Here is a 12,476-nt window from a genome sequence, read left to right on the forward strand (position 1 = left end):
GTCCTTTCCTATGAGGCTTTCTCATAACCTCTCTGCCCAGAGACACCGGGGCCCTGCCTGCCTGTCCCAGTCCCCACCCCACAGGAAGACAGAAGAACTGTTAACAGAGGCTTTCCTTAATAAATTCAACCCAGACCTCCCAGCTAGGCACTGCAAGGAGGGGCTGCAGGTGGGGAGGGGCGCTGACATTGGAAAGGCCCAGCTCTCTCTGCCAGAGTTGTACTCTCCCCTTCTGATTTTCTGGCTGATTACTACCTAGCTGCAAGATATGCTACTCTCCCACTCGTTTGGAGGCAAAATATTTTCCCACTACTCTGAAATAAAGCTAGAACATGTGAAAAGACTTTACTAAAGGTTTGAAAAACACAAAAGGGCTATAAACAAACCTAGCAACAAATCCTAGATTTTTTTGTTTTTGTTTTTAATGTAGTTTATCTGCCAGACAAGGACACACCCCTGCCTAGCCTCTGTCCTGGCTCAACAAGGCAGGGCTCACCTTTACCAGCCACAACCTCAGAAGCACTCTTCTGCAATTCAGCACGTGAAGTAGACTAGACAGAAGAGCACCTTAGCCCACTGCTTCCCTAGTCTGTGGACAATGAGAAGGTTCTCCCTTTCAGAACAAGGTATGATAATGATCATCTCAATAGATGTGCAACAACTCCCAACATTTGTATTAAAAGAAATGGTCATATATAACAGTAGGAGTTTGCACGTATCATTTGGTGTCTTGGACTGAGAAAACAGAAACGAGGATGGCAGGAAATGATCCCATAGGGAAGAGACCCAAAGACCCTCTGGGACCACCTGTAGGACACTCTAGCCTCAGGAATTGGGAAGTGAAGTAGAAGTGACATTCACAGAGAGAACTCTCTGCCAGCCCTCACAGGGTGGATAGAACTTCAGGGAAAGAGCTCCCTAGGAGAAGAAGATGGCAGAAAGACGCTAAGGCCTGGGGTGAAGTTGGAATGGGGATAGTCATTAGTAAAGCATCACGAAGAGCCTTGTCCTTCCCCACTCTCCTCTTTTGTGCTTCCTCTCCAGATTTTTCCATGCTTGTGTCTTTGTCACAATTTTTAATCACTTGTACTGCTTAAATAATTGGTTTGATTAAGTTAATTTCTTGTGTTGCTGGGTGAGCTGGGGAGAACCCTGGATCCTGAGGCCTTGACCCAGCCTCTCCCAAAGATGTCACCAAAGGTTGTCTCAAGAAAGAATTCGAGGACAGACATATCACAGTGAATGAGCGATACAAGCAGGAAAGTTTATTAAAGTAAAAGTGATGTAGAGAACAAGGCAAAAGAAAAAAAAATTAAACTTTCTTGCAACTTACAGCCCATTGACAAGTACTTGAGACAGGCAGAGTGACCTTCCTCAAGGAGCTTAGCTGCCTTGATGTTAATACTTTGCTAGAGACAAAGGGCAACCTTAGCCTGATGTTAGTCCGACCTCCAGGGTCCTGTAAAAATTCCTTTGGAAATTTCCTTTCTCTCTGCCCCCCGCCCCCCAAGACATATGTTAGCAATCATCCTCCAAGCATATGGCTCCCTGATACACATCTGAAGGGTCTCATGACTGAGTTTTTACTAGACAGTAATAAATGACCTTTTCCTAACAGCAGCTAGCCCTCAAGGTCCTGGAAACCTTGCTTCCAAATTCCTCAGAGATTTATGCTATCCCTAACCCTCTCCCAACTTGAAAGCAACTCCTCACGACCCCAGTGCAGCTTTCTGCCATGGGCCCTGTCCCTGTACCATAATAAAACAACCTTTTTGCACCAAAGATGTCTCAAGGATTCTTTGACCATTCACTCCTAAACCTGAACAAAAGTAGACTCTTGAGGTGAGAGTGGGAGGGAGAGAGAGAACTTCCCACCGTTCAGGTTTCTATTTTTATCAACAGCTATTAACAAGGGTGTGGTTTATTCATTATTTGGAGTGGAATTGGTAGGTTTTCTCTCTTCTTCCTTATTTGGCCAGGGGTTTCCTGTCTTGGCACCTGCCTTGTTGGGCCTGTCTGGTTTAATCTGGCTTCTTAAGGAGTGCTGTGAGGACAGGCCTCTGGCCTTCCCAAACGCTGACCATGACTTCCTCTTTGCTGGCCTCCAGGTATCCTGTTAGAACCTAACTGCCTAGTCTAACATTTAAACAATTTGCACTTCAGTCTATCCTTATTTCTGGTCAATAGCTATGACAGGAATAGTTCTTGGGGTGCTCCAAATTGACACCTACCTGTCTGTTCCCCAAGCCATAGTGCTGGGTCTGGTCATGGCCTGATACCACCCAATACTTTCTCCAGGTGGGTGCCCAGGTCTCCAATTTCCCTATGGGGGTTGGGTGCCCTGACCCTAGCACTTGCCCCTATCTAAGGGCTCACTCTATTTTTATTCCATCCAGTGCTGGAAACACACAGAAAATATTGGATCCAACTGGGGAGAGGGGCCCAAAGGCAGAGAAGGGAAACGAATGTAAAACCCAGCAGAAGGCAAATTGTCCCCTGCTGAGACCCCCCCCCCCCCAAATTCCTACCCTTCCTGGAACATCCAGCATCTCCTGCCTGAACAAAACAGGCCATTTCAGCCCAAAGCAGGACAGGCTTGTGAGCAGTACTTATTCCAGAGCTCCTCAGTGGGTTGGTCTAGGCTCTATCAAGCTTTCATTGCAGTCTGATTTCTTCCTCTGCCCAGTCCTGCCTCTTCATTCTTCCTTTCACAGGAGCTCATCCTTAATAAACATCTTGCACCCCAAACTCTGTCCAGCATCTGTTCCCAGAGTCCAGTCTGAGTATTTTGTATACCATTGCAAAATTTATAGTCTTTGGAGTCTTAAAAGACCCATTTGTCCCAATAACACTTCTAAGGACTATTTATGTATGTATGTATGTATGTATGTATGTATGTATGTATGTATTTACTTATTTATGAGTACAAGCAGGGGAGGGGCAGAGAGACAGGGAGAGAGAGAATCTCAAGCAGGCTTCTCGCTGTCAGCGTGGAGCCCGATGTGGGACTCGAACTCATGAACCTTGAGATCATGACCTGAGCAGAAATCAAGAGCTGGACACTTAACCAACTAAGCTACCCAGGCACCCTTGGGACATAGTTAATGGAGAACAAAACAAGTTGGTAACAGTAAAAAATATGCACACGTCTCCATTTTGACAAGAGAACGAGCTTGATATTCCTGCGAATGTCCTTTAACACCGTATCAAACTGAGCTGTTTATGATGCAAAATGTTCTCTCTCCCTCTACCTGTAAAGGAGAGGGAACATCTTCAGTGATTCTAGATGTACTTTTATGAATAATGAAGACTTCCATTTTAAGGTCAGGCTTTGGAATTTCACTAGTTCACATTAGAAGCAAAACACAAGCCTGCTAAAAATTGTAGTTGCAGAAATCAAGAAATGGATCCACAGAGGGGCATCTGGGTGACTCAGTCAGTTGAGTGTCCGACTTCCGCTCAGGTCATGATCTCGCAGCTCCTGAGTTTGAGCCCCGCATCAGGCTCTGTGCTGACAGCTCAGAGCCTGGAGTCTGCTTCAGATTCTGTGTCTCCCTGTCTTTCTGCCCCTCCCCTGCTCAGGCTGTCTCTCAAAAAATAAATAAATGTAAAAAATAAATAAATAAATAAATAAATGGGTCAATAGAATTTTACTCAATAATGATGAAACAAGAAACACGCAGCACTTTGTTCTAGAGTCTCCACCACCCCCTACTGTCCTACGTATGGATTGCTTTACTCACTGACCAGCGCCTTTCTGGAGTGTGTGCACCCACGGGGATAAGCTGGTGTTCTCGCAGGTACGTTGGCGATGACAGCTTTAAGGGAATCAAGCTCCCAACTGTCAACTTCCATGCAGGGGCTTCCATTGTATTGTGCTGCCTAAGGACATGCCCTCAGTAAGTGTGTGAAGCTACTTCTGCTTTTCCACATACTCTTTCCCACACACCCTTCACCCAGTTTGCAAAAGAAAGGTATCTTTCACACCCATCCCAAATCACGTTTCATTGCCTTGGGGATAAAAAAAAAAAAAAAAAAAAATCTCTTTACCAGAGACAGAGGCACTATAGACCAGTGGTAGGTTTTTGTGTCTCTCTTATACTTATGAGTATTAAGGACAAAGCTAGGTATTAGAGATAAATATGTTGGTCCATGTTGAGATGTTCTGAATCTTGGTGTATCGTAAGAGGTAAAGCAGAATTGATGACACTTTTCACGCAAAGACCTTGCCTCTTCTTTATTATTAAAAAAAAAAAAAACAGAAGAATGAAACTAGACCACTTTCTTACACCATTCACAAAAATAAAATGGATAAAGGACCTGAATGTGAGACAGGAAACATGGTGTAAGGAAACCATCAAAACACTAGAGAAGAAAGCAGGAAAAGACCTCTCTGACCTCAGCCACAGCAATTTCTTACTTGACACATCCCCAAAGGCAAGGGAATTAAAAGCAAAAATGAACTACTGGGACCTTATCAAGATAAAAAGCTTCTGCACAGCAAAGGAAACAACCAACAAAACTAAAAGGCAACCAACGAATGGGAAAAGATATTTGCAAATGACAGATCAGACAAAGGGCTAGTACCCAAAATCTATAAAGAGCTCACCAAACTCCACACCCAAAAAAACAAATAATCCAGTGAAGAAATGGGCAGAAAACATGAATAGACACTTCTCTAAAGAAGACATCCAGATGGCCAACAGGCACATGAAAAGATGCTCAACGTCACTCCTCATCAGGGAAATACAAATCAAAACCACACTCAGATATCACCTCATGCCAGTCAGAGTGGCCAAAATGAACAAATCAGGAGACTATAGATGCTGGAGAGGATGTGGAGAAATGGGAACCCGCTTGCACTGTTGGTGGGAATGCAAACTGGTACAGCCACTCTGGAAAACAGTGTGGAGGTTCCTCAAAAAATTAAAAATACACCTACCCTATGACTCAGCCGTAGCACTACTAGGAATTTACCCAAGGGATACAGGAGTACTGATGCATAGGGGCACTTGTACCCCAATGTTTATAACAGCACTCTCAACAATAGCCAAATTGTGGAAAGAGCCTAAATGTCCATCAACTGATGAATGGATAAAGAAATTGTGGTTTATATACACAATGGAGTACTATGTGGCAATGAGAAAGAATGAAATATGGCCTTTTGTAGCAACGTGGATGGAACTGGAGTGTGATGCTAAGTGAAATAAGCCATACAGAGAAAGACAGCTACCATATGTTTTCACTCTTATGTGGATCCTGAGAAACTTAACAGAAACCCATGGGGGAGGGGAAGAAAAAAAAAAAAAGAGGTTAGAGTGGGAGAGAGCCAAAGCATAAGAGACTCTTAAAAACTGAGAACTGAGGGTTGATGGGGGGTGGGAGGGAGGGAAGGGTAGGTGATGGGCATTGAAGAGGGCATCTTTTGGGATGAGCACTGGGTGTTGTATGGAAACCAATTTGACAATAAATTTCATATATTAAAAAAAAAAAAAAAGGTTTAGCTCTGGAGGGAGAGTCCTGAGAGCAAGGCAAAGAGTGTAAGAAATAGTGCACCTTATGTCATCTAGGCAACAAACTCATGCGCAGCCCTATACCTGATTTACTCATCTGTGCATCAGGCTGTGTAATAGGCTGGCAGATGTTCAGGTAACAATCCTTAATCTGAGCACCTGAAGCCAACAGGGTTTGGTCATTTATTCATGCCACACCAAGGTCAAACCAGGAGGCTGATGGGAGGCGGGGGGGGGGGGGGGGGGTGGCTTGCAGGAACACTGTCAGCAGTTGTGTGGAAGCTGAGAGCATGGAGCATCCCAAACCAGGAATGCAATGCTCCAGCCCAGAAGTGACTCAGACACTTCCACCTCACTGGTCAGCACTAGTTACTCAGCTCCATTCAACCACAAAGAGGATGTAAAATTCTACAGAAGCTGGAAATACTGTGCAAACAGCACAGACGCTAGCGCATAGAGTTAAGATACATAAAAACACTCTGGGAATTGTCAACCAGCTTTAAAGAGCAGTCCCCCTGCATTTTCAGTATTCTAAGTAAAGGGAGAGGGGGAATAGTTCATTCACCCAATATAGTGTTTCTGTTTCATATTCTGCCTGACTTCAAAAGAGCTGAAACCTTTTACCTCTAACCCATCACATTACAGCTCCTAGAAAGTTGGTTTTACATTTTCTTGAACAATTTAGAATTTTTTTTCGTTAATTTTTACAAAAAAAAAAAAAGTACTGCACACTGTATATCTGTGTTCACATTTTCACTCGGTTGCAAACCTGCTTCTGTCACTCATCAGTCATTTCCTGTTCCTAACTGGCATGTGTTAGTAGATTCTACTGTAAAGCAGCATCTTAAAGGTCCCGAATACACTTTTTTTTTTTTTTTAAGTGTTTACTTTTGATGGAGAGAGAGACACAGAGCATGAGCAGGGGAGGGGCAGAGAGAGAGGACGACACAGAATCTGAAGCAGGCTCCAGGCTCTGAGCTGTCAGCACAAAGCCTCACGGGGGGGGGGGGGGGGGTGCTCGAATTCACAAACTGTGAGATCACGACCTGAGCCGAAGTGGGAGGCTTAACCAGCTGAGCCACTCAGGCGCCCCACGAATATACTACTTAAAGCTCTACATTCAGTTAACGGCTAGAACCGGTTCCTGAATGGACAGACCAAGGCAGTACTTGCGGTATGGGCCGCTCGCTCCACCCTGTGGCCGCCTGTGCACATTGCTACTTTGGCTCGTCGTTCGCTTTCCACAACCTGCCAGACCTGGTAAGAGACCTCAAGGCTTCCCCAGAGCCGACAGGGGCAAGAAATGAGCTCTCGAGTGGGTCGGCGGCAGCGGCGGCGAACAGGTGGCGGAGAGCACGGAGTCGCGCGTGTCCGATTCGTCCCGGTACCCAGAAGAGCACCCAACTCGTGGGCGGTCCCCCAAAGGCCAAGTACTTGTTTGCTCTGGGCTGGTACCTGCAAGAACCGGATTCCCGCCTGGGCCCGGTCGTCAGCGGCAGGAAGTACGGCGGCACAACAGACGGCGGGGGTTGCGGGGCGGCTTCCCGGAACTGCGTAGCTGAAAAATTCCTCCGGGGCCGCGGCGACCCGCCCGCTCACGGACTTGGCGTGGCGCCACCCCGCGGAGAGGAGGACTTGGGAGACCGCGGGAAGGGGCGGGCGTTGACCTGCCCAGAGACCCAAGAATCCAGGTGGCTGGAGCAGATGGCTCCCGGGAAGGAGCAGGTGGGGAGCCAATGAATGACCGCCGTTCAGTCAAACACAGATGACTTTCCCAGCAGAGCCAGGAAGGGAGCTTGGGCTGGCAGAACCCGCTGGGCGGTGGGCAGTAAGCCCCCAGGTTCTTCAAGGGCTCCTCTGAAATGCATTCGGCAACCACGGGGCTTCATCCAAAGGCCTTTTCTGTCCTGGATCACTAGAGCTTCCAGGACGGAGAACACTGGAGGAGATTGATGCAGCCGGCAGGGAGGAGGGTGGCAGGTGTTGGGGAAGGGAGGGAAGGTGTTCTTTCATCCATCTCAGACTCAGCAGGGACAATACCCAAGAGTCTGCTGGACCTTCCAAGTCTTCCATCCAAGAAGCTCTTGGGCACATCCTATATCCCCAGGGTTTACAGAGCTAAGTAGGACACCCCAGAGGAGACAGTTATGGAGCAGAGCAGGCAACTAACTGGTTGTGAGGAGGGTGGGTCAGTTGGAGGTCGTTTTTCATCTTCCAGATTCCATAAGGAAAGCCCTAAACTTATTTGAGCTTCTACAGGAGTTCAGGCCCATTCCAGAACACTCAGAGTGTTCCTAGCTTGAGAGGAATCCCTAAAGTGGACGACTGGTTTGAGGTAAAACAGGAACAGTTGGGCCCATTCTATGTCTTTCCTGGCTGATGTGAGAAACAGAGGCAAAAGAAGAAAATTTCCTTATAACTTACAGTCCATTGGCAAGTCCTTGAGACAGGTAGAGTGACCTTCCTCTAGGAACTCAACTGCCTCTATGTTAATACTTTGCTAAGGGCAAAAGGCAATCTTGGCCTAACATTATCCCACCCTCCAGGATCCTGCAGGTCTACCTTAACATATAAAAATTCCTTCAGAAACTCCCTGTATCTCTGCCCCTGCGCCACCCCCCACCCAGATATATGTTAGCAATCATCCTCAAAGCATATGGCCCCCTGATCTACATCTGAAGGGGCTCATGACTAAGATTTTATTGAAAGCAATAAATGGCCTTTTCCTAACCATAGGTCCTGGAATCCTTGCTTCCAAAATTCCTTAAGACTTATGCTATCCCTAGCCCTCTCCCAACTTGAGAGTGTATAATCAGTCACTCTTCACAACCCCAAGCACGGCTTTTTATGCACATGAGTCCTGTCCCTGTGCTTTAATAAAACTATCTTTTGGCACTGAAGATGTCTCAAGAATTCTTTCTTGACCTTTTGCTCTGAACCCCAACACTTCCACATCACTTGCTACCACACTGGGGAGAAACCCTAGAGACTTCTGGATTTAGGAATCTCCCCAACCTTCATCCCAGAAGTCCAAGGTAGCCAGACCTGCCCGAAAACCAGATGGAATGGAGTCACAGCTGGCAATTGGCTGGAAGGTGTTCAATAGTCCTGAATGCCACCAGGCCAGTTAGACACAGACCCCAGGGACAGTAAGGACGGCACAATAGTGGAAGCAAGGAAACCAGTTAGGAATTTAGGTGGGAGATAATGGTAGTTTGGATTTACAGGGAGCAGTGGAGGTGTTGAGAAGTGGTCACATTTGGAATATATTTTGTAGGAAGTGTCCTCCTCCCCCCCCCCCCGACAGCTTTATGATTGATTAAATGTGGGGAATGTGGGGACAAAGAGGAGTCAGAAAAACTAGATTTGGGCCTGAGCAATAAACTGATTCCATTAACTGGGAAACAGCAAGTTGTAATAGAGGAGAGAGGAGTAGCAAGAAGCAAAAGTTTTGTATTGGACATATTAATATTCCTGTTTGACATTTAAGTGTAACTTGAAAAACCAATGGAATATGAATGGTGCTCAGAGAACAATCCTGGGATAGAGCTAAAAAATTGAGAATCATCATATATATGTTGTATTTGGAGTCATGGGATTAGAAAAGACAATGTAAGCAGAAAGTACAGATAGAAAAGAGTCTAAGGCTGAACCCTGGGATGTACCAAATCTTAAACATGTAGAAGGCTTGGCAGCAGAGGATATTGACAAGGGATAGCTAATGAGATAAGAGGAAAACAGAGAAGAAAGTGTCTCAAGAAAGAAAGAGTGTTAAACTATGTCAAATTCTCCTAAGACTATTATCGGATTTGGAGTGGGATTGCAATAAATATGTAGATTTGGGGAGTGAGGGTGAGGGAGAGATACTGACATCATTACAATACTGACTTTACCAGGGTGCCTGGGTGGCTCAGCTGGTTAAGCTTCTGACTCGGTTTTGGCTCAGGTCATGATCTCACAGTTCTTGAGTTCAAGCCCCCAAGTCGGGCTCTGTGCTGACAGCTTGGAGCCTGGAGCCTGCTTCAGATTCTGTGTCTCCCTCTCTCTCTTCCCCTCCCCCAATCAGAGAGAGAGAGTGTCTCTCTCTCTCTCTCTCTCTCTCTCTCTCTCTGTCAAAAATAAATAAACATTAAAAAATTAAAAAAAAAAAAAAAAAGAAGAAGAAGAAATTGTGGACAGGGAGCATGTGTTAAAGGGAGAGTTTCCCAAACCTAAGTGAGTTAATGGAGACAGAAAATCTCTAAGGAAGGCCAATCGGTCTATACATTCCAGAGAAATAAGCTCCCCAAATGTGGTTCTGAGAATATCCTCTTGAGGAAGCTGTGGCATAATCTCCAGTGAAACAGCTCTGGGGTCTGGCTGTGACTGAAGACCATTTCTTCTGAAAGGGCAAGAAATGGCTTTATTGGCAATGGGTTTATAGGTTCCGTATTTATTTTAGAAAATAATCATTTCCTAACTTGAATTCAATCACATCTTGACATTTCACAGGCTTTGGGCCTGATAAACTAGAATTCAAATCTTAACCCTGCAAGGTTAGCTCCTTGAACTGCAATTTCTTATCCCAATTACGTTTCATTCCACTGTGAAATCTATATTGTGGCCTCATAGTATCTAACTTTTATGGGTTAACTTTATTTACCAAATACTCTTTTTTTTTTTAATTTGCTTGGTACAGGTTATTTCACTTAATCTTAATAGTATGTTTCCATCACTGCCTCATAATATTAGCAGCTGGCTTTTCATTTTTTTTCCATTATCTTGATCAATTTGCATAAATATTGTCTCTTCCCTCAAGGTCTGGTAAAACTCTCTGGACCTGGAGTTGTTTTTAAGAGTACATCGTTGCCCCTCTTTTCCATTTCTCCTGCAGCTATTTTTATTTAGTCATTATACCTTTCTTAGGGCAACTTTGATCACTTGTATTAAAAATCTAATATTTTGTCTGCATCTGCAAATATATGTATCAAAATACACATAGCACTTAGAATATCTTCTGCATCTAATGTTGCTGACATATTGGTGTACTTTTTCAATGTTAAATTATCAAAGGGTTAACCCTTTAATTTTCCTTCAAAGAACCAGATTTTGGTTTTATTGATGAATCCTATTTTGGGGAGTGAGGAAGTATGGTTGATTCGATTCATTTCTGCTACTTAAAAAAATTTTTTTGTAATGTTTTTTTCTGTTTTTGAGAGAGAGAGAAAAGCAGAGCATGAGTGGGAGAGGGGCAGACTCAGAATCTGAAACAGGCTCCAGGTTCTCAGCTGTCATCACACAGCCTGACACAGGACTCAAACTCAGGAACAACAAGACCACACCAGGCTGAAGTCAGATGCTCAACCAACTGAGCCACCCAGGTGCCCCTGCTCATTTCTGCTTTGAGCCTAACTTATTCCCCTACTCAACTTTTGTTGTCCCTTTATTAGCTTTTAAGGTAAAATCTTGCTTTGTTATTTCTAATAGTGCTCCTTTTCTCATAAATGCGTTTTAAAGCTCTGAATTTTCCTCTGTCCTCTTCTTATAGGTTTTAATATAGTGTGCTCTCTTTGTTATTATAATTGGATGCTAAAAATTATATCATTTTTATTTTTATATCCTCCTTAGCCCATGTGCTTTTCCCAAAAGTATAGATCAAGGAGAATATTTTTAGTTATATCTTTGCAATTGATTAGTGTATGTGTCCCCTATGGTTTCAACTTTTTCAACACTCATTAAGGTTATGTCTTCTCACGTGTGGTCAGTTTTTATCAGTATTTATGTGGCTTCAAAATGTACATTTTCTACTTTGGGTACAAGATGGGGTGGGTGTAAGTATAGCTCTGACTAATTGTGTTAACCATGTTCTTCAAATCCTCTATATCCTCAACAAGTTTTAGCCCACTTGATATGCCAATTCTGGAGACTGCTTTTTCCCACTATAAATGATTTGCATATATTAGTCCAAAGATTTATCTGTTATGCCCCTTTCCCGCCTAAATACACCCCCCCGGTCATGATACCATGAAAGACATTTATTTTCCTCAGAAAATAAAAAGTTTTCTTACCTTTTTTTCTCTAGGCCAAGAATTGAAATTCAGATGTTACCTTGGTTAACTTTCCTGCTAATCCCACAACTGTGTTCTCTACACATACTTGCTGTTTCTGAAAAAAAGATATTCATTTAGGAATAATTTCTATTGCCCAGCCTCTTGATAGTAATGTGAAGAAAATTATGAACAAGATAATTCAAACACTTAAAAAGATATCAGAGGAGGGGTGCCTGGGTGGCTTAGTCGGTTCAGTGTCCAACTTCAGCTCAGGTCATGATCTCGGCAGCCCGTGAGTTCTAGCCCCACGTTGGGCTCTGTGCTGACAGCTCGGAGCCTGGAGCCTGCTTCGGATTCTATGTCTCCCTCTCTGTCTCTCTGTGCCTCCTCTGCTCACGCTCTGTCTCTGTCTCAAAAATAAATAAACATTTTAAAAAATTAGAATTCCACCAGCTAGAAACTAAGACTTACACAATGCTCAAACATCATTGCCTTCAACAAAACAAAAATGAAGCGGATGTCTTTAGGTATATTCTGTTCTCCTGAATGTTACAAACCTGGATGTCAAAAGAGCGATATGGATTTCTCCCATAATCACCTTCTGGTAGTTTATGATTACTGCACTTGATCATGTGAAGTAACAGAGACAATTTGCTCCTTATTTTACTTCATTTCACTAATTTGCATTCTCCATTTTTTACCACAAGATTCCTTCTTCTGGAGTCCTGGGACTGTTCAAGTCCCAAGATAATTTCCAACTCTCTCCATCTCTCTCTCAAAATACTCAACCAATCCCAAGCCACTACCTCTTTACTACCTTGAGACAGTGGGCCAGCATCTAAGTTTGGTCCTCAAAAGTCAAGTACTGGAGAACTGCTTCAGCCCTGTTAGTTCCCTCCTCTGCTCTCTGTTTCTGGCTTTGGCCATCTAAGCA

The sequence above is a fragment of the Felis catus genome, chromosome C1 (genome assembly GCF_018350175.1).
Source record: "Felis catus isolate Fca126 chromosome C1, F.catus_Fca126_mat1.0, whole genome shotgun sequence".
NCBI classification, from domain to species: domain Eukaryota; kingdom Metazoa; phylum Chordata; class Mammalia; order Carnivora; family Felidae; genus Felis; species Felis catus.